The sequence below is a fragment of the Pseudonaja textilis genome, chromosome 3 (assembly GCF_049901715.1).
Source record: "Pseudonaja textilis isolate UNSWEBS1 chromosome 3, rPseTex1.2, whole genome shotgun sequence".
In the NCBI taxonomy this organism is placed as follows: Eukaryota; Metazoa; Chordata; class Lepidosauria; order Squamata; family Elapidae; genus Pseudonaja; species Pseudonaja textilis.
Genome location: NC_141992.1, coordinates 179,569,720 through 179,594,317, shown reverse-complemented (window position 1 = coordinate 179,594,317; position 24,598 = coordinate 179,569,720). Strand labels below are relative to the sequence as shown.

Here is a 24,598-nt window from a genome sequence, read left to right as displayed (position 1 = left end):
CTTCAGCGTGTTTTAATAGACTCTGGTTAAGTAAACATCCTCCCCCAAAGCAGCAAATGTACAGTCTGAAGTATAAATAGTGCTACTGTGCCAAGTTCCATAATTGCTTGCACATTTAGCACTTTACCCATGTCTTCGGTATGGCCCATCAAAACCAGATTCACATACTTGCTTTATATAATTGTCTTGAAACCAAAACTTCTCAAACAATGCCATACTGTTTACATATTTGGAATATTTTCCTCCTAATTATATAAATCCAGCATGTTTTGAAGCTTACATCTCTGAATTAATGATCACACTTGCCCCAACATTAGTGATAAAACGTTAATCCAGCCTAGACTTCTATTAAAGTCATTTAAAGAGAGTTAATGAATGCAGAGACATGGTGTCCTTTGAAATGCTTTATCTCAGAAATCCATCCACCTGGACTGAGTTTCCATTTCAGACATTATGTCAGCTGACTCATCCATTGGTCTCTCCTCCATTCCTTTCTCACCCTCCCCACAATCTCTCATACTATTTTAGACTCTAAATTTTGCATATGTTTCCAATCTCAAAATATCAGAGAAACATGCTTTGGCTTTCATACCTAGTATGACCACAGAAGTGTGTTTTGTAGAAAAATGATTGTGTTAAATACAATGCACATTTTCAAAATAATGCAAAGACAGGATAGAATAACTAGTCCTATTTATTTCATAAGGTTGTTGTGCCTACCTGCAAACACACAATCAACCACAAGATGGCAGGAAAAAGATTGTGTAGATTATCTTCTTGCTGTCCTCTAGTGGTAACAATAAGTTCTGCAGTAAAGATGTAGTTGTTTTAGTATTTCATGCAAGTCATCTTATATTTTCATTCTTTGGCATCAAAAAAGGAAGAGATTCTTACATTAGTGGCATCTATTAAGAAGTACCAGAAGACAAAAGATACGTACCTTTAATAAGACTGAAAATATTATATTTTATAGAGCAGTATGAGATAATCACTTCAGTTGATATAGTATCAGATAGCCAAAACTGTAACTTGCTATTTCCGGCCAGTAGTTGAAATTACATTCAAACAAGCTCCAGAAATAGCACAGCAAGTGGGAAGAGAAGAAATTGCATTAGAAATCCAATGGAATGTATAGATTCAACTTAATTTTAGACCACAAATTAATTTTAGACCTTGATCTCTAACCTATGGATCTGCCTCCAAATTGTAACATTTACCCATAGGTCCTAGACTGATTCCAGTCTGATACAGTTAGATCCAGTTAGAATTAGGGTTTCTTTTTCCAGTCAAGTATTTTCTGTCTTTTGATATATTCATGTATCCTTTACTTTCATTTTGTCCCTGTTTGCATTTGTAAATATTACTTAGCATAAATAATATGAACTATTGCTTGTGTTCAGATATCATATGTCCACCATATCTGGGCTATAAAAATGCATGTAGCAATAGCACTTATCTACTGCTCCATAGTGTTTTACAGCACCCTCTGAACGATTTACAATGACAGCATATTGCCCCCCAACAATTTGAGTCCTCATTTTGCCAACCTTGGAAGGTTGGAAGGCTGAGTCAATTTTGAGCCCCATCAGTATTGAACTCTAGACTGTGGGTAGAGTTAGCTTGTAATGCTTCATTCTAATGACTGCAACACCAGGTTCCTGATCTCTCAAGAAAGTAAAGAGTAAGAGTAAAGGGTAAGAGTAAGTTTTCTATATTTATTTGATGCCTGTCATGTTTTGAACTTTTGCAACTACACGTGTTCTTTTTTTAGTATTGTCCCCTAGTATTTTTTTCATCTAATTGGTTTTCTCAGTGATTCTCACAACTTCTTCATTTCTTCTACTTTGCCTTTCTTAAACCAATAATTTTTCTTAAATACAGCTATTTAAAAAACTGTTCAGGTTTCTACTGCTCAAAAAATATATTTAGCAAGCAATCCATCATTAAATTCTAATCCTTAGTCCTTACAGCAAGCATGTTTATTTTTTAACTGAAAAAAACACTTTTCCTGTAAATTCCTACTCCTTATTTCAATGCTATAGTCTTGTCTATAATTCAAAGTATCGCCCTGGTACTTATATTACAGTTTCTGCATTTATTTTACTAATACATCCAGTTGTTGATAGATATTCCAATTCTGGATATTTTTTCTTACTGTAATCAAGGCAATTTAGGTACTCCAAAAATGCAAATAAAGAGGAAAAAAAAGGTTTTGTAGGGAGCAAAATATAAATCTGTTTTCAAATCTTTAAGTGGGTTCATTGCACTTCAAACTTACCTGCAATCTGCTACTTATGTAAATAAATGAGTTATTTGTGTGTCCATATATCAAATCTATCTCAGACTTTCAGAATCTCATGGTGAACATGGGCTGAACATGCCATTGCGTTGTGATCTAACTCCATCAAAACAATTTTCCTCTTATGGGATCCTTCTTCCTGACTTCCATTTAGTCATCCATGGTGCTTTTCTGAAACTGGGTAGTTTTTATTTTTCTTTTCAGACAGAAATTTGGGGCTCAATAGGCACAATAGCGGTATGTTGTGGCTAATTTACTGCTAGCTTTTATGGAAATGTCTCATAGGACTTTTAGTAAAAGCTTACTCTTTGCTCAAAGAATGGTTCCTGGCCCTTAAGTTGGTTTTTGGTCATCTGAAGTGCTCTCCAAATCCACCTTAACAGAAATTTAACTATATTTTGCCTCTCTGGAACAATAATAAAGACTAGCATTAGTTCTTTTCCATAATTGGCTTTTTGTGGAAATCAGTGCAGACAGGTTATGAGCATTTGAGATCAGGATGAAGTACAGAATGAGTCTAGACTAAAGTTAATTAAGACTCTGTAAAACATAATAGAATGAAAACTTCCTTTTTTGTGACTACTTTTTTCCCAATGCTTGTTTGGAAAGATGCCCTTTATGGAACTCATTAAAATGTTACAAGTGGAATAAGTCCCTCTGTCAAAGGAAGGAGAGAGAGAGAGAGGGAGAGAGAGAGAGAGAGAGAGAAAGGGAGGGAGGGAGAGAGGGAGGGAAAGAGAGAGAGAGAGATATTTGAAAACTATTATGATTCTAATGTTGACCAACATTATTTCTCAGTGCAATGCTTCATTGTTGCAATGATACCTTAACTATATACTGTACTTACTGCATATATATGCATGCAGATAAGGTATTATAATCTCAGTTACTCATGCATAGAAATGTCAACATGGAGTCTTGCCAAAGGGAATTTATGGTGTGATTAATGGCATGTATTTTCTTCAGTGACAAATATTTCTTCTTATTACATACAAGTGGCCAATAAGAAAAAAAGGAGATGCTGGACTTGCTGAACAAGATCCTTGAATGACTCAATATTTTGACTGTGCGGGTTGAAGGACCTACCTACCTTACGGGGTTATTATTTCACTTATGGGGTAGATTAGAACAGAACAGAACAGAATAGAGCTGGAAGAGACCTTGGAAGTCTCCTTGCCCAGTCTCCTGCTCCAGCAAGAAAACTATACCATTTCAGACAAGGTCAGTCTCTTCTTAAAAACCTCCAGTGATAGAGTGCCCACGATTTCTGAAGGCCATTTTACCAGTTAATTGTCCTCACTGTTAGGAAATCTCTCATTAATTCCAGGTTGCTTCTTTCCTTGATTAGTTTTCAACCATCATTTCTGGTCCTGAAATCACTTTGGTGATACAAAGCTGTTTGCCACTTCATACAGCATCTCTGGAAACTTTAAAAAACCCATTAAAGTTAATTCAGAGTAAATGAGAGCAATATAGAGATTCTGAATAAGGGGAACAATGAATGAATGAATGAATGAATGAATGAATGAATGAATGAATGAATGAATTCTTTATTGGCCAAGTGTGATTAGACACACAAGGAATTTGTCTTGGTGCATATGCTCTCAGTGTACATAAAAAGGAAAGATACATTTGTCAAGAATCATAAAATACAACACTTCATGGTAATATCTCCAAAATGAGCAAGTCAGAAAGATTGGCCAGATAATAATGAGAACTCTTTGGATTTGTTTATCTCTATTCCAAGGATCTCTATGAAAGCCACAGAGCAGTCTCTAAATTATTATGGGGAATTCCCAAGGATTCTTGAGATAACAAGAGTTTGTGGCAAAGTAGTGCCTCCCGAAAATAAATGAGCAATTGCTGAAGATGCCCTTGCAAGGAGCAAGGATTTAAGGAAAACAATAGTCCATAGTAATGCATGTAAGGTGCCTTGTTATAGCTTTCCAGATATTTGTGCAGGGCAAAAAATGTTTTCAATGTTTCAAATGCCAGTTTAAAACCCACCTTCTCATATTATGTGCTCATATGTACATGTATTGTAGCAAGAGTGCTATACAAATTTATAAGCACATCATACGTTTTCAGATTAGATAGTGTTTCTTCACATTTGAATGGCCTTTTGGGCACCATGGACCGGTTCCATCAAGAGAGGCTTTTCTGTGGACTGTAAGGGGTACAGTTTTGTGTGTTTCCTGCATCCCTCACATGGTACTTCCCTTGTTTGTGTGGCCTGGTTTCTGGCATGCCATGGATTGATGCCAGTCCATGGAGCAGGTGTTATAGACCCCTGCCTTAATGGCACGCTTTTATTGGAGCATCTATTTGCATATTGTTGGAAAGAAAAACTGAATAAGATGGCTAGCTTTGATGGAACTTAACCATACAATAATAAAAATAATAGCTTAACAGTGCACATTCTAAAGTTTTTGTTTCTTGTTTGTCATGAACATTTTTCCAAAGAGGCTGAAAGAAATTACACAAATATCAAACCATTAAAAAACACAGATGAAGCCTATAAAATGTATAAAAGTTAGATGTGACTTCGAGTGACATCAAATGCATCTCATTTATTACCTGACAATCACTAGAGTAAAACGATAGCCTGGTGTCAAAGAATATGATTGACAAACTTACTGTATCCTCATACCACATTTTATCAAATGGGAACAAATGATGTGCTAGTGCAGGGGTCACCAACCTTTTGGATCTCAGGGACCACCAAACTCATAATTTCATAATCAAATCCCGCAGACCTCTAATATGAATTTTGACTGAGGGTCACTTGCTGATGGTGGTGGGAAAGTCGGTCCCATATTCCAGAGCTGCAGTAGTCACAGGACTGGCTCCTTTGGTCATCCCAGAGCAGCTGCTCCTCCCTCTGGGTGCACCGGCCTGCCATGGACTGGAGGAGCTGCTCTGGGATGACCAAAAGGTCAGGCTTGTGACTACTGCAGCTCTGGAATATGGGACTGACTTTCCCACCAATGTCAGCGAGCCACCCCGGGGCGGATTTTCCTCCCTTGCCATTGGTCTTCCCTTCCAGTTCCAACTCCTATAGCTCTACTCAAGGTAAGGTTGGTGCTCGGCCGAAGGGTGGGGGGCAGTGGATGGGTGGACCATGTGGGCAGCACAGCCTTGTGTTCCCATGCAGCCTGGATTAATTGCTTTTGGAGGAGTGCTTTGGGGGGACATTTCTCTGTGGACCACCCATAATTTTGTCATGGACCACTAGTGGTCCCTGGCCCATCAGTTGGCGACCACTGTGCTAGTGGTTTGCTTTTTTCTGCAGCTGAAAAGCTACATGAGGCAAGAACTTTGAAAGAAAAATGGTTGATAGTGATTTCCTCCATTTTACCCAAGGGATCACAAAAGTAGACCAAATAAAGCAATCATGGAAGATAACCAAAGGAGGCAATTTATAAAGTTTAATTCTTATTTGTGGTCTGAACCCAGTGTTTTTGTACAAATGCCCAATCCTGAGTTAATTTCCCAAAAGACAATCCAATAAACCATGGGCAAGTGTGTCATTGGAATACAACACATTTTAGTAAATCTTCTTTCAGGCTCAGGTGACCTATCAGAATGGAAACAAACAAACAATATCTCTAAACATGTAAGAATAACAGAGCAGAATTTTAAAAGGCAATATTTCTTATTTTGGGCATCTGGATTGAAGAAGATTGGAAAATAAAACATTAACTTTCAGATTAGATAGTGCTACCTCCCATTTGAATGGCCAACTGGAGAGATTCAGAAAAGAACCAGATAGAATACAAAGTTGATAGTTACCTAGCAATTAGATTTTAAAGGCATGATGGGGGTAAATCTAAGATTGGTGTATATTGATAGTGATAGTTCCATGAATGTCTTTACATGCAAAACTTTCACACATGGTATACCTGGTTCCATGATCAGCCCAGGAAGTGCTCCCAAAGAACAATGACCTATATTGATCCAACTGCACTGCTGTGAATACACTGTGAAAAGAAATTAAAAGCTCAGAACTCTGATCCCATTTTTAAAAGTGCATTTTTTTTCTGGGAAAAGAGAGATGCTAGCCAAAGTTCATTCCTGCCAAGGCCAACAGTCACCCCACCATGGAAATCCTGGATACAAATGCCAAGTCTGTTCCCAGAAGAATCCATGATGAATTTAGAAAACCTCTTTTTAGGGAATATATAGAGAATAGTACATATAATATGTGAAGGCAGTCACTGTTCCATGTTAGAAGAGGTGGTATTCAGCAGGTTCTGACCAGTTCTGGAGAACCAGTAGTGGAAATTTTGAGTCATTAGGAGAACTGGCAAATACCAGACTGGCCCTGCCCCATCTATTCCCTGCCTCCCAAGTCCCAGCTGATTGGCTGGTCTTCTTTTGTTGCCCTGCACAGGAGAACGGAGCTGGAAAGCAGGTTAGTGGGGTGGGGAGGGAATAGGGATTTTACAGTAACCTTCTCCCAGGAGTGGGGAGGGAATGGGGATTTTACAGCATCCTTCCCCTGCCACATCCACCAAGCCATGCCTACAGAACCGGTAGTAACATTTTTTGAATCCCACCACTGCATGTTAGCTGTCCTGAATCCCAAGGACTATGTGATGAGGACTTTCATAAAGCATGAATCAGGCAGAACAATTGACCTATGCTTTTGGAGTTTTAAAATTATCTTTCTTTTGTTGCTTTTCAATATGGCTCATTCTTATTGTTTATTTGTTTATTTTTTAAATTAAAAAAAAGGAAATCAATACTGCAGAAGCCTTTTTTCTATAAACTTAAAATCCTGTTTCACACTTCTCTCTGAGGCTGCACTTCAGTTTCATTTCACTTTTGCCTGGATGGATGTCTTTTTATTCAGATCTCAGATGAAATGAATCCAAGGGGGTGTCTCATTAACAAAACAAGTCAAGAGGGTTTTTTCCTCCTCTCTCCCTTTCCCTGTTTATATTATGCACAATGCTGACAGATCTGTCATGCCCTTGTAGGAGTCTGATTCTGAGGGGGAGATTGAGCAGCTGACAGGGAGTGGGAGTGTGGATCGAGTGGCTGTGGAAGAAATGGATGAAGGGCACAGTCTGCCGGGGCATTCAGAGGAAGACCCAGGGCCATCCCCTCTTCATCTTAGGTCATGCAGGGAGGAATAGAGAAGGAAGCAACATGGCTTATGGGATAGGAAAGGGCCTTGGTCCCCTTCCTGGGCTGCAGCTGGGAAGACTGTTTAAAAGGGCAAACTGTGCATGGCAAAGTTGCTGGAAGCAAAGCATGAATTATCTTTGTTGGGGCTTATCTGGTTTTGACATCTTCCCAACTGAGGGTGCTGCGTTATCCTTTGGAATTCTGCAATTTATCATCCTGTCATGTTAATTACTTCAGCATGGTTTGTGTTGGTTTTTTTTATTTCTAATTATCTTTACTTTGGGTTCAGACTGCATTTCTTCCCTTCGTAGACTTTTTTTTGGAAGAGTTTGATCTCCAGCCGAGGATAACTGGACATTGGGGGCCAAGTTGGAGGCATTAAAGGGAATTTATCTACTTTGGTGACTTTGTTATTTTTGTGCCACGCCCCGGGACATCACACAGACCCTTCTTCCTGAGCTGCCATCTCTTGGTTTCTGAGCTGGTTGACAGGCAGGCCTTGTCTGAAATCAATTGCCAACCTTCTTTAGCCAAGGGGCTGCTTTTGTCATTGCTGGAAAATGGTGAATCAATGTGAGATTCACCTGGAATGCTTTGCCAATCTCATTTGACTTCGTAGTCCCTAGAAAAGCCAAAGAGACATTTTTATTAGCTGGTGTGAGCTTTTATTTTGGTTTGAGGGCTCCTCTTTTTTATTTTTAAACTACTTACTTTTCTTACTTGGCTGGCAGCTGTCCATGCAAACAGTAACTAATACTACCTCACTGTTATTTTGACAAGTCCTGGGGGCGGTGGGGGGGGGGGGCAGCAGGCTCTCTTTGTCTTCTCATTCTTCATTACCAGCAAAGTAACTCTAAGCTTCCCCCAATAAAATAAAAGGCTGATGTGTTTACATTTCCATATCATCTAGATTGGGTATAATGTCATGGTGGTACTTTGAAGAAAGCCAAAGGAGAAAAATAGGCAAGGTGGCATTAGCATTTTGCTGCATTAGAAACGGGGGTGGGGGGTGGGTGGGATCCTATGGAAAAGATTAAGTCCTTTCAGGAACAATAAAACATGCTGTACACAGGATGAATTCCTCTCTTGAACACACTCAACTTGAATCAGAATGGCAGGGTCTCAAAAGTTTTCAGAGGGCTTTATAGCCTCCTTTATAAAAGATACAATGCCACAGCATAGCTTGCATGGATTTAGTGTCAACAGAGTTGCCCAAACCTTTGTACTGAAAGGATGACTTGGAAGTGTACAAAAAGTTTGTGCTAATGAAATATTTTTAAATGGCCTTTCAGTACAATAGCTTTAAGTCCTGGCAGGGAAAATGTTCTCCTAAATTGGGGCATAATTTATCTTGCAGGATTGACAAATAAACATTGTTATTGTCCCAAGACCTCCAGATCTCCTTTTCAGATTATCCTTTTGAGTAATGTAAGTACATTTATTTACGCTGTTGTGTGGTAGTGGTGATGAGCGATTAATCAACATTGATTGATGTTGTTACTTAATCCTAATCATATTTACATCAAGGGGAATCTCACTGTTGTCTAAAGAAACATCATCTTTATAAATACAGAAGATTTACTTGTAATTTTATTTACCTGTTACTTTATGTTAGTGTGCTAGATTTGTTTGACCACATGAAATTATTTGGGGTGCTACCAGACCTTCCTTCCTTCCTTCCTTCCTTCCTTCCTTCCTTCCTTCCTTCCTTCCTTCCTTCCTTCCTTCCTTCCTTTCTTTCTTTCTTTCTTTCTTTCTTTCTTTCTTTCTTTCTTTCTTTCTTTCTTATATTCAGGGAACATGAAACATATTCTTGGTTCTAGAATTTTAAGTTATTAGCAATCTGGGATTTAAATTATTAAAAGAAAGTCTTAGTTCCAGGCTAAACTAAGGTTTAAGGTTTAAGATGCATAAGAGGCCTTTCTAATGGTTGGAATTCACCAGAGAGTCCAAAAAGTCTTCTCAGATGATAGTTTCCAGTTTGAATGATAACACATAAATACATTTATCAAGACAGCTATTCCAAGATTTAATTGGTGTGTAGTACAAAGTTGTATGCTAGAGATTTTCCTAATAGCACACCTGGCATTAGTCAATGGTCAGTGGTGAAGATGGAATATCTGGGAATCATAAGCTACTCCTTGAATGAACTGTTCTACCCATGATGTCATTCCATGCATCCTGGCATTTTGCTACTTGATGTTTTTAACACAAGTTCAGGGGCTCTTTTGATGGCTGCATAACTTTCCACTGAGATTTTAAAGTAGTGTCAGGAGTTGTAGATATAAGAAATTCATGATGGTTGATGGGGCCAATTTCACAGAATCTGTGTGGTGCTTCATCTTACTGCTGGTCTTTTGAAATGGAATGTCCCACTTTTAGCATTTATTAAGGGTTATATACATATTTTTGTTTCCTTGTTTTGTATCTAAGCGGCAAATGTTCGATGTCATGCATGTCATTTGAAAGTATCCCCCATCATGTTTAATAGGTTATGCGCCTTGGTGATCATAAATAGAATTGTAGTCTAATATAACTCTTTCTTTGAAGACTGATGATTGACATCCTGGTCATAGTAAGCATATGACCTCTGAGACACAACTTCAGCAATAAAGTAAAATGTTATTGTGTAAGTATTGCTTAAGTCTACCCCCTTCCAACTCAATGATGACATGTCAACATTTAGAAGAGTGAGAATGTTAATGTGTAATAAAGCAAGGCATGTTTCACTGGGATTGAGAAATGAGATGTTTTGGGCCCTTGTTGGTTTAATTTTAGTACAGTACAGCAAATCCTTGTGTTTAGATATCTTCCTTTCAGCTTTTCAGATATTATACACATCAGAATTCATATAGTGGTGCAGGGGGGATTACAAATCTTATTCAAAATAAGAAAAAGAAAAAAAAACAATTGGCTCATTCTAGCTTATGCAGAACATTTACTTTATCTCTGCTGTTTATGTTCTCAACATGGTATGTAGGGATCACTATTATTTGAGGTATCAGTCGATGGTATTTATATCCATTGGGGTACAGTGAAAACCCTGACATTTTTCATGGAAATCAGCAGCAACTTTTGCTCAATTTACATTTGAATTTGCTAAATGTTTTTATTTCTTAAATACACGTCCAACTTTTTTTCTTTTAGAAATTCAAGAAAGCCAAGAATGGAATTTCTTTCTATTGGATTCTTGAATTCAACAAAAAAATCTTTGCAGTTGAAATGTGCTGCTTTGTCTCTTAAAACAGGGGCTTATTTAATCAACAATAGGCCCTGAAACACAGGGATAGTGCATTAAGGACCTTTTCTCCATCTTCCAATTTTTTTGATGGTCACAACGGACTCATCATGTACAGATACGATTCAAACTCCTTCTTCTGATTTATCTCCACAAGTGATTTGCGAAGTAAGGGGGACTATGAGACAGTGAATCACTCAAATTACCCCTTTGTGTTTTCTTGGCTGTGTGTGGACTTAAAGCTGGATTTCCTGGTCTCAGTCCCATGCCTTTATGATGATACATAGATTGATTATGTCTCTCACAACCCACCCAAACTCTATTTTAAAAATACATATCTTTAAAAAAGATGCATTGTTTAAAAGAAAAAAAGAAAAAAAAATGTGTTGGAAATAGAAAATATAGTTAAAAGACTGTAGAGATTCTCAGTCATCAAGGTCATGGTTGTCCCAAAGGTCCTTTAGGAGGCAACTAGACTTCCTTGTTTTTCGTTTTTTCTTTGAGGATGTTTCACTTCTCATCCAAGAAGCTTCTTTTGGTCTGACAGAATAGTGGAGAATGGAAAGATTTATATTCCTTGCAGACAGTTAGTCATTCGCATCCTTTTAGAGGGTCGTTAAAGTACTCTTTTATAGTTAAAATAGCGAAAGGGCTGGACTTGATTAGTATCTGGATGAGAAGCTACAAGTAGTCCTCACCTAACACTAGGAATTTGGATCAGCAATTCCATCACTAAGTGATACAATTGTAAAGGATGACATCATATGATTGGACAAACTTATGAGGGCAGTTGTGGCATTCCAATTGCTGTTGTTAGGCAAATCCTGCAGCATCCCTGCCACAGTGGCACAGTGGTTAGAATGCAGTATTGCAGGCTACTTCTGCTGACTGCCAGCTGCTGGCAATTGGGCAGTTCGAATCTCACTGGCTCAAGGTTGACTCAGCCTTCCATTCTTGCAAGGTCAGTCAAATGAGGATTCAGATTGTTGGGGACAATATGTTGAATCTGTAAACTGCTTAGAGTGGGCTGTAAAGCACTGTGAAGCGGTATATAAGTCTAAGTGCTACTGCTATCCCATGGTCACATGATGGCCATTTACGACCTCCTGCCAGCTTCCTCATTGACTTCGCTTTTTGGAAGCTGGTTTTGAAGGTTGCAAATGACAATCGTGTGACTATAGGATATTGCATCTGGCATAATGGCGAGCTGCTTGCCTTTAAATTCCTTGTTTATTTTAAAACCAGGACTTTTCTTTGTGGACTAATAAATAGTTTTTAAAAAAGCTATGGAAGATTATTTCAGTACAGGTAGTCCTTGATTTATGACCACAACTGAGCCCAGAATTATGTTGCCAAGTGAGAAATTTGTTAAGTGAGGTTTGCCCCATTTTACGACTTTTCTTTTTCTTTTTTAATAAAGTTTTATTTGGGTTTTCACACACACAAAATACAAGTAAAACATCTTTTTTGAAAATAGCATGGTCCCAGGTTGAACTTCTTTATACAGACACAAAACTCAATTTCATGCTCCTTTTTGTATTCTGTTCCATATCTTATACTATCTTACATTTTCTATATAGCTTTTCCCCTCTTTTAATTTTCTCAAATTTATTTTGATTATGTCATCTCAATTCAAATCATTATATTTATACTTTGGTCTGTTCTGTTTCAATTTCATATTATGTTTTATCATTAAACAAATTTTCTCCTGTAGTTACTAATTGGAGTATGACACCTTTATATCTTTTAATTATATCCATTCAACTCTTATTTAAACTTCAATATATACCTTAAGGTTATGACCTTCAATATAATACATAATACATAACTTCCAATATAATACATAATACATAACTTCCAATCGAATTCTGCTTGGTACATTCTTATAATACACACTATGTTCTTTAAAAAAAAAGATTGTAAATATATGTCATTATAAACCCTCATTCCATTCGAGTTCAGTTCTATCATTTATAATCATTAAAATCTTAACATCTTTAACACTTCTTTTCAATCAAATATCATACTTCCTTAAAAACACATATGATCTCTATAATTAATTTTTCCCTTATTTCTCTTCTCATATGTTTTATAAATCATTAAATATACCTTTTATTACATTTATTTATTGACAAGCATTCCACTGAATTATGATAGCTATTTTATCAGACATTTTAATCATACATTGTTTCATATTTTCTAAAATTATTTTTGTTTCTAATATAACTATACTATCTTATGTACCTTTGCAGAATCCCTTTTTCCATTAAATTTCACCCATTATCCCTAAATAGGCCTTGTTTCTCTATATTTTATTTCTGTCCTTTATGACTTCTTTTCCTTTCTTTCTTCCCTCTCATCTTCTCCCTCCCCTTTTTACCCCCTTGTCTCTCTACTTCTAATTCTCTCTTCTGCATTTTCCTCTTCTGTTGCTTTCTGATTTTATATTTATTTTTCACTCTATTTTGGGGGGGAGTTGTTTTTCCCAATCTTAAACTTTCCATTCTCTTTCCCCCCTTTCCCTTTTCCCCCCACCTAAGATTACTTGTTCATTAAAGATGGCTTCTTGTTTGTTGCAATCTTCTTGTTCTGCAGGCATTTCTTGTTGTTTCTCATAATTCCAAATCTCCATTTCTAAAAACTGAAATATGAAGCCAAAAGAACCTCTCCCTTCTTGTGCATCTGCTTTGTACTTTTTTAGTTCCATTTTCAGTTCTTCTAAAAGTGGAGCCATTTTAAACAGTTTTAAACAACCACCTGATTGATTTTAGTCATTCAAAACAATAACCAAGAATCCAGAAATCATCAAGTAATCCAGATAGTCCCGAGTTATATCTTCTTATTTCTTTTTCGACTTTCTCTTCCTGGGGTTTTTGTTGCGGTATTTCAGTTAGAATGTATATTTTGGAAGTCTTGTTGAGATTTTGCTGTAAGTTCTTTTTTAATTCCAGGCAGTCTCCTCCCTTCCAGATCCTGCCCTTTTATTCTTTGTTTCTCCTTTCCTGTTTTCAAAAGCTTTTAATTATCCAGAAATCTTTATTATCCCTTTGACTTTTTATTTTCAGCATTAAATGCCTATTGATGTCAAAGTGGATTTTTTTCCAATTTCTTGCTTAAGTCTCTTAGCTGTCAGTATAGGAAAAGGAGAAAAAAAAAACAAATCTTTTCCCTTTTCTCTCTCCTTCACAGCTTAAAAATCTTCTTAGGGAACAATGTTATTATTTTTTTAATAGTTTAAATTCCAGGGTACCTTATTTGTTGTTTTTGCTGTTTGACCTGGTCAACCAAAACTTTTTCCTCTTATCTTCCTCCTGCACATTCTTTTCCAGTCGAGTTCTTCTTTGTGGTGGCCACTTCTGACCACTGCTGCAACTGTCTACCCTGCAGGTAGTCTCCCCCCTCTTCACCACCTCTACGGGGTGTCTTAGCCCCAAAACCAGCCGGCTCGGGGCGCTCCAGCGGCGAGCACGGATTGAAGCCTCGCAGAGATGAGGTTTTGGTCTGTTGCTGAAGAAGCTCAAACCAGAATTTATGTTGCCAAGTGAGAAATTTGTTAAGTGAGGTTTGCCCCATTTTATGACTTTTCTTGACACATTTGTTAAGTGAATCACTGTAGTTCTTAAATTAGTAACGCGGTTATTAAGCTTCCCCATTGACTTTGCTTATCAGAAGATGAGGAAAAGTGATCACATGACCCTTTTATCAGTTAGTTGCCAAGTATCCAAATGTAAATCACGTGACCATGGGGATGCTTAAATGGTCATGTGTGAAAAATGGTCATAAGTAACTTTTTTCAGTGCCATTGTAACTTTGAATGGTCACTAAATGAACTGTTGTAAGTGAAGGACTATATATGATTATTTGGTGAGATTACTATACATACAGAGAGGAAAACATTTGATTCTTCCTTGAAGAGAGGAAAAGTTGCAAAATGGCTGACAAATTTGGCTGAAATGGATAGATGGGTTTATTTGATTAGAGAAAAAATGTAATCTACGTTTATTGGTGACTGAAAGCATCTCATGGATTTTTCAGTGTAAAAATGAAAAAAAAATATGGTTTTGTTGATTATATAAAAAAGATTAATAGGATGTAAGTTTAGAGGGAGGGGTCAAATTGTATTGTACTTATAACTGCTTTGAAGAACATCAGAAGCAATGTTTTTATTGCCCTGGGAATTTAAAAAAAAACTGGAGAACAACATGATTGTATAAATGGAGACATCAAGAGTTGAGATCAACCTGAGACCATACATTACTTTGTATGTCTTTTTCACTTGATGTGCAATATGCAGTACAATCTAGAAATAATCAATGTACCTTTAAGTCTATTTCTTCTTTCTTTCTTTCTTTCTTTCTTTCTTTCTTTCTTTCTTTCTTTCTTTCTTTCTTTCTTTCTTTCTTTCTTTCTTTCCTTCCTTCCTTCCTTCCTTCCTTCCTTCCTTCCTTCCTTCCTTCCTTCCTTCCTTCCTCTCCCCGCTTCCTCTTTCTTTCTAGCTTGGTTCTTGTTTTGCTCTGTTACTTTCTGAATTTTATCCGTGATTTTTAGATATTTGATGTCCTGAAACAAATGACACACACCATCCTCAACTCCTTGAAAGACAGGTAAAAATGTCTATTATAGCAAGATATAGAAAATGTTAACACATTTTTTTAAAAAATATTGTTTATTATAAATCAATCAATCAATCCCTATAATTACTTTAAATACCAGAATCCTGAGAATAATTGAGCCAAGTTATATAGCTTCTAAGTGAGTTTCAAAACCAGTAGAGAAAAAAAAAAGAATTATTTAACTAAAAAAAAAAATCATTCATAGTATAACACGAGTGAATCTGAAGAAAAATCTGCATCTAAAATTTTTTCATTTCTATTATATCAGTTACTAATTACATTAAAACATAATTCTGGAATAAGTCCTTGGTATATTCCTGAAAAAAGCAACCTTTTTTGCTTTCATATTCAGTAATAAAAGTTTTTAAAATCAACAGGAATCACTAATGTTTACATATAGATTAGTTCAAAAAGTATATAGCTTTATAATTTCTGGAATATAGAAAAGCCTATGAAGTCTAGTCCATAATGTAGATAAGAGTTTCTACTAAATATTCTACACTTTTAATAGATTTGGCTGTCTGCTCTCATGGCTTGGACTTACTACATCTTGACAACTATGTTCTTAAGAGCAACTTTGAATTTCTGTTTACTATCACAAAAGCAAATGATGTTATTTAGCCCCCAGATACAAAGACATTATAGAAAGCATGTTTCTGGTTAACTCAAATTATGTACTAAATAACCACAAACGACAACCGATAAGCTCTTAACACTGTGCTTCTTCTTGGATGCAGTAAATGTGAGCTGTTCATTAGTCATGTAAATAAGGAGTGTGGTAGAATCATAATGAAGCTCGATAGACACGTGGCTGTCTGTTTTTATTATTGTAATTAAAAAATGTGTGACTGATGCATCCCAGCTGTTCAGGCATTATGAAGCCAGTCCAACAGACTGTGCAAACATACAATGCTTAGAATTGTTTTACTTTTAATTAGCTTGTGTCCTGTAAAAACAAAACTTTTTAAATGACATTTTCATCTTATGCACTATAGTCCCATGCCATTGGAAGCCTTTTTCATCCTTCTGTTTCTGGTGGCCTTCCAATAGGCACTGCACATTATTTCCTTTGAAAGGCAATTATAGTAGAATATAGGATATTTTCTGTTGATCGATTAAAGATGCTTTCTATTGATTGAAGTTTTCATGAAAAGGGCTCCAGCCTCCAGGTGACATTAGCTATCTCTTACCTCCTTATTGCTAACAGTGGGTTTGGGACCACTGTGAGAAATAGAATGCAATTCATTCAGGCATAGACTGGGTTTAGAGATCTGGTTTAGGCATGGATGGGCCGAATGGGCATTCAGAGGAAGAGCCAGGCCTATCCCCTCTTCATCTTAGGGTATGCAGGGAGGAGCAGATAAGGGAGAAATGTGAGTGGAATGGTCTATGGGGGAGGAAGGGGTCCTGATCCCCTTCATGGGCTGCAGCTGGGACGACTGGTTAAAAGGACAAATTGACCATGGCAAAGGTGCTGGAAACAAAGCATGCATTCTTGTCAGAGCTTATCTATGTTTTGGCTTCCTCCCAACTGTGGTTGCTGCGTTATCTGATAGAAGTCTGCAATCACTCATCCTTGCCTGCCGTAGTAATTCCTTCAGTGTGGTGTGTTGGGTTTTTTATTTCGAATTAACTTTACTTTGGGTGCGGACTGGATTTACTCCCTCCATAAACTGTTTTCTTTAAGAGTTTGATATCCTGCCAAGGATAATTGGGCATTGGAGTCAAGTTGGAGGCATTAAAGGGACTTTCTTCTATTTTTGTGACTTGGTTATTTATGTTTCATGTCCCAGGTCAACACAGATTGACTTGGAAGATGCACAAATATTGCATAATTAAAGGGGGGTGGGGAAGAGAAACACAAGTAGTATTTGGTATGTGGAAATATTCCTGTAGTTGGAGTAATGAAAACATAGACTCAGATCTCAGTGGAAGGAAATAGCTATATAATAAGTTATGGTTAGAATTGGTTCTTTCCCCCCTGAACTGGATATACCGTACAACATGCACCTTCCATCTATAAAAAGGCCTGGTATTTTAGACAATGAAAGCTGTATGCTGTTGTTATGTCATTTCTCATCAAAATGCCAAAATAGTGTTTAAAATGTAGGGATGTAATGCTATATTTCAATTTAGCTCTCAGCATTGCTGACTGGCACCAGTACACAGCATATCAAAAACCGGGCCATACAAATGAGTAAAGCTCCATCCGTGTGTATATGCCCCCCTCTGGTCCATGAAAAAACCTCTCTCTCCATGGAATTGGTTCCTGGATCCCAAAAGGTTGGGGAGAGCTGGCTTAGATAACATACTAATATATTATCAGGGGTGGGATTCTACCGTTCTGTCCACTTCTGTAGAACAGGTTGCTCTGAAGAGCAGCAAACAGAGAGCATACATAGAACCGGTTCTATGTTTGCTGCTGTTTTGGCCTGCCTGCCCGCCCATGGTCTTACCTGACCTTTATTTCCTACTTTTTCAACCGCAGCTGCTTTGCGTGACACAGTTGTGGTTGAAAAAGCAGGAAAAACGGGCTTTTCTAATCACTGTGCACTTGCACGCAGCACTGCTCAACTGTCCGGGCAGCTCAGCAGGTCATAAATTGCACTCACGCGACTCTGTCACAGAGCAACAGAAATGGTAGTTATGCCGGTCGGATCCCATCCCTGTATATTATGTGCAGAACAGAACATAATTTTGATGAGAGTTATGTTAAAATAGAATTTGGGAAATCCTACAGAACAAGCCTTAGGTAAGGTAAGAAATTGATCGTTTGCAATATCTTCTACTAAGGACTACCAATGTCTGTTTAAAAATCTCTAATCAAGGAAAGTCCTCCACTTTGCAATTGCTATTCAATAGTCTTTACAATCAGGAAGTTCTTGCTAATTTAACCATGAATTAAAACTGAATTAAAACCTAATACATTGTCAATGAAATATGTCTGTGTTGTGCTTTATTTGTTGCCTTTTACAACAGATGACATTTCCAATCCAATGAAGGTTTTTTTAAACTTATTTTTATAGTTCCAAGATAACAAACACCTTATAAATAACAACTAGATTCCATGAATAAAAGCTCTATCGGCTCTATGTTGCCAACTCTTGTTTGTGTACATCAATACAAATGATAACTAAGCATCATAACCCCGTAACTTTAACATTCTATTTAAATGCTCTTTGCATTTATAAGTTGAAAGGAGCTATTAAGTTTTAGAGATCCCAAGAGCCTTTCCATTTGTCAAGAACGGGTCTAAAAAGAAATTTTAGGATTGAATTTCTTACAAAGAATAGGGATGCTGATGGAAAGGCATTTATCGGCCTTTTGTGTGAAACACAAACATTCTTTCTGAGGCCATACTCATTATTCAACACATTCTGTTAAAAAACTAAGCCTTGAAAATACAAGCTGCTGGTTTGGAAACAACCAGTGAGATATTTTTCTAATGGATTTCAGATTGTCTGCTGTACAATCTATTATTACCAGTCTATCCAGATATTACTTGTGGGCTAGTGTGAAGCAGCATTCCTTTACTCCATTGAGCTATCTCTACTCCAGTCACAGGAATGGTTGCATCACACTGTAGACACAAAGTTCTGTTGATCATTGGCTCCAATTGTGTCAAGAAAGCTTGTAAAATGGGACAAAAGTCACTGAATGTCTCACTTTACAATAGAAGTTTTGGACTCCATTGTGATTGTAAGTTAAGGACTACCTGTATGCAAAAGATCACTGAATAACCAGATTCAGTTGAGTGAGGTCTCCACAAAATACTAGATTATATTTACAATTATAAGGATTACAGATAGTCCTTGATTTACAACAGTTCATTTAATAACTGCTCCAAGTTACAACAGCACTGAAAAAGTGACTTATGACCATTTTTCATAATTATGACCAGTGCAGCATCTTGATGGTCATGTGATGCTTGGCAACTGGCTCCATATTTATGATGGTCATGTGATCACCCTTTGAGACCTTCTGATAAACAACTGTGGTAAGAAAGATCAAAAATTAACAACCACTTTCTCACTTAGTCACATAAATTTTGGGCTCTGTTGTGTTCATAGGGCAAGGACTACCTGTCGAATTATTTTAGGAAACTCATACTTCAGCATCTCTTTTTCATTAGTGATTGTAGGCTAGAAATTAGGTAAAAACTTGTATAATGAGCCACGGTAGTGCAATGGTTAGAGTGCAGTACTGCAGGCTACTTCTTCTGACTGCCGGCTGCCTGCAATTTGGCAATTCAAATCTCACCAGGCTCAAGGTTGACTCAGCCTTCCATTCTTCTGAGGTGGGTAAAATGAGAACCCAAATTGTTGGGGGCAATATGCTGACTCTGTAAACCACTTAGAGAGGGCTGTAAAGCACTGTGAAGTGATATATAAGTTTAAGTGCTGTTACTAGTGTTATAATAGGGGCACCCTCCCACCAACGCATTAAATAAACATTTCTATCTAGTGACATTCTGTTTCAGAAGCTGGAAGAATGGAGAGAGGCAGGAGTGGGATTCTACAGGTTCTCACCTATTCTCTAGAACTGGTTATTAACTTTCTAAGCAGTTCGGAGAACCGGTTGTTAGAAGAAATTATTGACCTAATCCTGTAATGAATGCAGGAAGGAAATATTCTGGTGTTGCTTACAGAGACTGCCTCTCCATTAACCCTTATTACATTATTGGCATGACTAGACTTCCTGTCTCAGGAACTTCTCTGGAATTTTTTTCTCCTTCTTTGCTGATACTTTGCTTATGTGGAGTGACTATTCAAAGTTACAATGGCACTGAAAAAAGTGACTTATGACAATTTTTCACACTTACAACTGTTGCAGCATCCCCGGAGTCATGAGAGGCCAGGTGAGGAGATGAGTGCCTCGATGTGAATGATATTGAGTTGGCCACACCCAGCCAATAACATGACCACCAAGCCATGTCCACCCAGTCACATGACCATCAAGCCACATCCATCACCTAAGCCATGCCCACAGACCGGTTCCCACCCCTGGAGGGAATGTGGATTTTGCAGTAGCCTGCCCCTGCCATGCCCACCAAGCCACGCCCACCAAGCCACACCCACAGAACCAGTAGTAAAAAAAATTGAATCCCACTATTGGAGAGAGGTTGATGTTCCACATAGCTGTCAGGATTATTAGCATTCCTGTTGCTTTTCCTTTTGTTTCTTGCTTAAGATTACTATTGATTATGGCAATAGGGCCAATAGCAAACAGATGCTTCTTCACTGAATGTGCTCAAATCGAAACTGAAAAATCACCAGTCATGAGTACTTCAATGAGAATTCCTATTCTGAATAATGTGATGGATTCTAAAGTCCAAATTACCTTTTACAACTCTGTGATTTTAGTATGAAATGATAGCAAAGAAGACAAGATGGCCATCATTGATATATCTGTCCCTTCACTTGATAGAAAATTTGGGGGGCAGCACTCAGTAACCAGAAAGACCCCCAGGTTAATGAAGCTGGGCTTAAAGGGCTCAAGGAATCTTCAAGACATTATTTATATTATTCTTCCAATGTCATAGAATGAGTTGAGTGATTATGGCTTGCCTGAGATTTTAAATAAAAAAGAAACAATAAGAAATGTTGATCATATTAACATTTTCCAAGCTGGAAAGGCTCCAGTTCACTAGATATTTTCTTTCTATCCATGTTTTCTCCAAATCCAGTACTGAAACACGAGGACTAGCCAAAAACATTAGATATATAAGTGGTATTTCTTTCAGTCCTGGAATATTCTCATCCAAATTCTCTGGGTTTGGTAAATCAAGGGTATCCTTGAATTTAATCATATTTGATGTTTGCTGAAGATGAATTTCATTTTGATTTTATTATTTATTTGTTTCTCATATTATAATGAAAATCAAACTCATCATCCTTTTAAAGAATGGCTTTAAAGTCTTTCATCTCATTTTTGAACCATATGGGCTTTCCTATCCCCCCAAAATACAGTCCAGAGAAGATGTGAAAAAAAATGTGGTACTTTATTCAATTAAACAAGAGCAGCACTGAAATACAGGCTGCTAGGCTATAATTGCAAAGCTTTCTCCTATTGATGTTGAACTGACATTAGGGAGTAGAAATTTCCCATTTAAGTATTCTTAGTGATCTGTTACACACACCAATAAAGCCCTAGCAGCCAACTCAGGATAACAATCAACATGTATCAGGAATCAGTCTTACAGAGCTGTGTTGACATCCCCACCATCATCACCATTTCCTGTGCAATTTCATGAAAAAAATTGCTTTGGAAATATCTTCAAAGATAGCAATTGCAATAGCACTTAAACCTATATACCGCTTCACAGTGCTTTCCAGCCCTCTGTAAGAGCCAGCATTTTACCCCTAACCATCACAGAGTCGGCATATGGCCCTCAACCATCTGGGTCCTCATTTTACTAACCTCATAAGGATGGAAGGCTGAGTCAACCTTGAGCCAGTGAGACTTGAACTGCCAAACTGCTAGCAGCCAGCAGTCAACAGAATTATCTGCAGTACTGCATTCTAACCACTGTGCCACCGCGGCTCTTAATGATGATAATTTCAAGAATATATTCAAGTGTGGAATGTGATATTCTTGCACAATCATTACTTCAAAGGCATAAATAACTTTGTTTGAATCATCTGGCTAGTCTAGTGAAGAGAAGGACCAGGGGAAATATGATAGCAATCTTCCAATATCTGAGGGGCTGTCACAGAGAAGAGGGGGTCAAGCTATTTTCTAAAGCACCTGTAGACCAGACAAGGAATAATGGATGGAAACTGAACAAGGAGAGATTTAACCTAGAAATAAGGAGAAACTTTCTGACAGTGAGAACAATCAACCAATGGAACAGCTTGCCCTCCGAAGTTGTGGGAGTGCCATCACTTGAGACTTTCAAGAAGAGATTGGACTGCAATTTGTCAGTCTCCCACATGGGTGCGGGGTTGGACTAGATGACCTTCAAGGTCCTTTTCAACTCTGATTATCTGTTATCTGTTATCTTTGTTTTACAATAATGTCTCCAGGCATCTGCAACCTTCTTGCTTCAATTACAATCCAATATAAGACATAGAAATAAAATCCCCATAGTTTGTATATGTGTACTTCTGTATGTGTACTTTCAGTGAAGTATAGGAAATTAGAGAGGGTGTAGAATTATAGGAAGATGTAAAACAGAATATAATACCATCTAACACCTTGAACTGAGTTTGCCCTTTGTTAATTATTTTTCCTACAAAAATCTGCAATCTCTGTCAACTTTTATTATAATTATTCTTTTGTTGATTTGATCAGTCTTCATCTACTAATCTTATCCTTTTTGAAGCACCTACAAACTTGCAGCTATATTTTAGCCAGGAACTTAAATTTGCTACAAGCATTATAAGTCATGATTGCAATTCTGTCCATTATTGAGAATTATAGCAGTAAAAATGAATAAACCTAAATTTAGAAAAAGAGAAGAGAATGGAAAGACAGAATAAAAAGTGTAGGAAAAAAAGAAAAAGAGAATATAATAAAATTAAAGAATGAATAGAATAGAATGAATGTAAAGTCACACACACACACACACGTACACACACACACGTGTGTGTGTGTGTGTGTGTGTGTGTGTGACTTTACATCTTCATCACAACTATGAACAAATAATTCTTCACCTCCTATGAGATATCACTTCATCCCATATCCTACCCTTTTTCTAGAAACAAATCCATAAAACATCAACTTTTCAATTCTGATATAAGCAAAAAGTACATAAAGTATTGTCAAAACAATGCCAAAAAAGTTTCATTTTAACCTTGATCAAATAAACCAACTTTATACTCCTTCCTTTTTTTCTAACAATCTTTAATTCAATCAAAAATTGTCATATAGTTTGATTTCTCTTTTTTGTTACTTTATACCATTGCTGAATTCTTCAATGTTTTTACAAACCTCTTGTGTTGATCCAATAGAGCAGGGTCTTCAAACTTTACAGATTTAAGACTTGTGGACTTCAACTCCCAGAATTCCTCCTCCAGTCATGTTAGCTCAGGAATTCTGGGAGTTGAAATCCACAAATCTTAAACTTGCCAAGTTTGAAGACCCTTGCAATAGAGAAACATTTTTTTTCAGGTTATTCTCTTATTTTATCATTTGTATAGGTTAACAGTATGTTGCTAAACTTAGAACTGCTTTTCATTGGATGATATAAAAATACAGTGAATAATTAGGGAGTTGAAAGAGCCAGGAAATATAAATGACCTTTATAGCATATGTAGGAAAAAGGGAAAAGCAACATAAAACTTCATTGGACAAGTAGAAATGCACTCAGTTACTAATGGTTGTAGCCTTCGGTTTTATAGTGCATGACATGAAAAAGAATATTCTAGGATCATTTATCTTCATGGGTATTCATAAATGTAATGCATGGATTTTAGTAATGTGATCCAGTGCAGCTAATAAAATATTTCCACTCTCTGTATCTGTCTCTCTCATCATCTCTAGTTCAGGATGTGATGGAAATATTTTATGTATCCTAACCTTTTGTAACTATTCACATGTGTTTCTCTCAACTGGAGATTCACACAAGGAAGATAGGTTCTTTCAGATATAAAGAGAAACTAAAACTTTTCTTTTTTATATCTAACTAAATGGGGTTTTCCTCCCCCCCCCCCCAAAGGAAACAAAGTTTAACTCCACTCCATTCCCAAAATATATTATGTACTTGGACTAAGTGTTTTAGAAGAAATATAATATTCTAGGAAAGTTTGTTGTAAACTTTCAGACAAGCTACAAAAGTTTTCAATAGAAAAATAAATAAAACCTGTTTCTAGATATAGCATGCAAAGCTATGCAGGGTAGGAATTGCCTAATATCTGGTTAGGAGTCAAATGTCTGTCTGCTACAAGAGGAATTATTGACATCTCCTTGGGGGCAGGAAACAGTTTGTCATTGACCTCCCTGTTTCATCCTTATATAGGGTCACTGGTTGCTTTCCAGCAGATAAATCTTTATGTGTCCTAACCTAAATCTGCCCTTAACAACCTCTTCTCACTGGGAAGATTTTGAAGAAAAACTTGAAGAGCAGAAGCATATTCCAGATGTCACTTATTGTGTCTTATGCATATGCCCCAACCTTGAACTTGGAACTGAATCTTTAATGGAAAAGGGGCAGCACTGAACAGACTTTCAAACTGCCTTTTAAGGGTGGCCTGCTTTCATAAAATAGCATTGCTATTGCTTATTCATTGGACTGAATCAGCAACAAATATTATACAATCTGGTACTGATGTACCTTTTCAGGGCTGGGATTATTTTAAGCCATGTATTATGCAT

General features: G+C 37.1%; 1 protein-coding gene across 1 annotated transcript in view; it reads left to right on the top strand.

Moving 5' to 3' along the window:
• The window catches only part of ANGPT1 (angiopoietin 1), a 127,292-nt gene that overhangs the window by 30,764 nt on the left and 71,930 nt on the right, over positions 1–24,598 (top strand). The gene's annotated exons all lie outside the window — the stretch shown is intronic.